The following is a 2,562-nucleotide window of genomic DNA, read 5'->3' as shown; positions in this document are numbered from 1 at the left end:
GATGTGGTGGTTGATCGAGCTGCATGATTGAGATTAGCTATGCTGCGGATGACAGCGGGAGAGCAAAGAAAAATAGAGCAGAGGGTTCCTCAGGTGTCCCTTCCATGGGTACTCCGGACAGTGGTGGCCAGAGTAATTATAGAGGAAAGAGTAGGAACAAGAAAAGTGGTTTTAGACACAAACCACGAGGATTCGCACTGTGGTACGGATCCAGCGGTGGTCACGATTCGGGTAATGCAGCCTGGTGCAGTTCAGATCCTCCTTGGCACCTTGTGCACAGTGTGGAAGAGGACATTCAGGACCTTGTTTGATGGGATCAGGAGTATGCTTCAGGTGTGGCCAACCGAGTCACTTTGCTAGAGAATGCCCCGTTTTCAGTGAGCCACAGATGGGGTCACAGGGTTTTGTTGCAAATGTTCCTCGCCAGTTGTATCCAGGTGCTTCCAGCATGGCGGTGATCGATTGGGCCAACAGGCCGAGGACAAGGGGGACGTGGATTTGGAGGCGGTCAGAGGTAGAAGTCGATGTCGTGGTTCTGCCACTCAGGGTAGGGGTCAAGCTCGGGTTTTCACCCTGACCCACCAGGATGCTCAAGCTTCAAATGCAGTTGTGGCAGGTATTCTTCTGGTCTGTTCCTATGAGGCTCGTGTTTTGATAGATCCGGGCGCTATGCACTCATTTGTCTCCCCTGTGTTTGCCATGAGGTTGGGTAGAAACCCTACAACTTTAGAGTGCCCTTTGTCGGTAACTACCCCGCTTAGTGACAACATAGAGGTAGATATGGTTTTTTCGGGTAGTCCAGTAGTAGTGGATGGAAAGATCCTCCCAGCAGACTTGGTTCCTCTACCAGTAATGGATTTCGATGTAATCCTGGGGATGGATTGGTTGTCAACTCACTATGCCACTTTAGACTGCAGGAACAAAAAGGTGTATTTCCACATACCTGGTGTGGAAGAGTTTAGCTTTGATGGTGACAGGAGCGTGGCTCCATATAATTTGGTGTCAGCAATTAGTGCTAGAAAAATGTTGAGACGTGGATGCCAAGGGTACTTGGCATTGGTGAGAGATACATCTGTAGAAGGTGTCAGCATGGAAAATGTTCCTGTTGTCAGAGAATTTATGGATGTCTTCCCAGAGGAGCTTCCAGGGTTGCCACCAGGAAGGGAAATAGAGTTTTGTATTGATGTTGTGCCGGGTACAAACCCCATATCCATGCCACCTTATAGTATGGCACCAGCAGAATTGAAAGAGCTGAAGGAGCAACTACAGGAGCTGTTGGACAAAGGTTTCATACGTCCGAGCACTTCACCCTGGGGTGCTCCTGTTCTATTCGTGAGAAAGAAGGATGGGTCATTGAGGTTATGTATTGACTACAGACAGCTGAACAAGGTGACTGTGAAGAACAAGTATCCACTTCCTCGGATCGATGACCTGTTTGATCAGCTCCAAGGAGCTAGATTCTTTTCCAAGATAGACCTGCGATTAGGCTACCATCAGTTGAGAATCAGGAATGAGGACGTGTCCAAAACGGCTTTCAGGACAAGATACGGTCATTATGAGTTCTTGGTGATGTCTTTTGGACTCACTAATGCACCAGCAGCCTTCATGGACTTGATGAACAGGGTGTTCAAGCCATTTTTGGACCGTTTTGTCATCGTATTCATAGATGACATTCTGGTATACTCTCGGACCGAGGAAGAACACGTGTGGCACTTGAGAATGGTGTTACAGACTTTGAGGGAGCACCAGCTATATGCCAAATTTTCAAAATATGAATTTTGGCTACAAAGCATCTCATTCTTAGGACACGTGGTTTCTAGTGACGGTATTCAAGTGGATCCCAAGAAAATTGAAGCTGTAACTGATTGGCTTAGGCCTACAACAGTCACTGAGGTGCGAAGTTTTCTGGGTCTAGCTGGCTACTATAAGCGTTTTGTGCAAGATTTCTCCAGGACAGCAGCTCCCCTAACTAAGTTAACCAAGAAGAATGTCCCATTCATTTGGACAGATGACTGTGAGGTGAGTTTCCAGAAGCTTAAGGAGTGTCTAACCACTGCCCCTGTGTTGACACTACCTGTGAGTGGTGAAGGATACACCGTGTATTGTGACGCCTCCAGAGTTGGCCTAGGGTGTGTTTTGATGCAGAATGGAAAGGTAGTGGCTTATGCTTCAAGGCAGCTGAAGAGGCATGAGCAGAACTACCCCACCCATAATTTGGAAATGGCGGCTGTAGTCTTTGCACTGAAAATCTGGAGACACTACCTGTATGGTGAAGTGTGCGAGATATACACCGACCAAAAGAGTTTGAAGCATATCTTCCAACAGAGGGATTTAAACTTGAGACAGAGGAGATGGATGGAGCTTCTGAAAGACTATGATTGCACCATCTAGTACCACCCTGGGAAGGCCAATGTTGTAGCAGATGCTTTGAGCAGAAAATCTTCTGGCAGTTTGGCGCACATTTCAGTGGAGAAGAGACCATTGATTCAGGAGGTACATGAGTTGATGGATCAAGGTTTAATCCTAGATCTTTCAGATGAGGGGGTATTGTTGGCTCACTTT

This window comes from Hevea brasiliensis, chromosome 2 (genome assembly GCF_030052815.1).
Source record: "Hevea brasiliensis isolate MT/VB/25A 57/8 chromosome 2, ASM3005281v1, whole genome shotgun sequence".
Classification (NCBI taxonomy): Eukaryota; Viridiplantae; Streptophyta; class Magnoliopsida; order Malpighiales; family Euphorbiaceae; genus Hevea; species Hevea brasiliensis.
Note: the sequence above shows the minus strand (reverse complement) of the source record.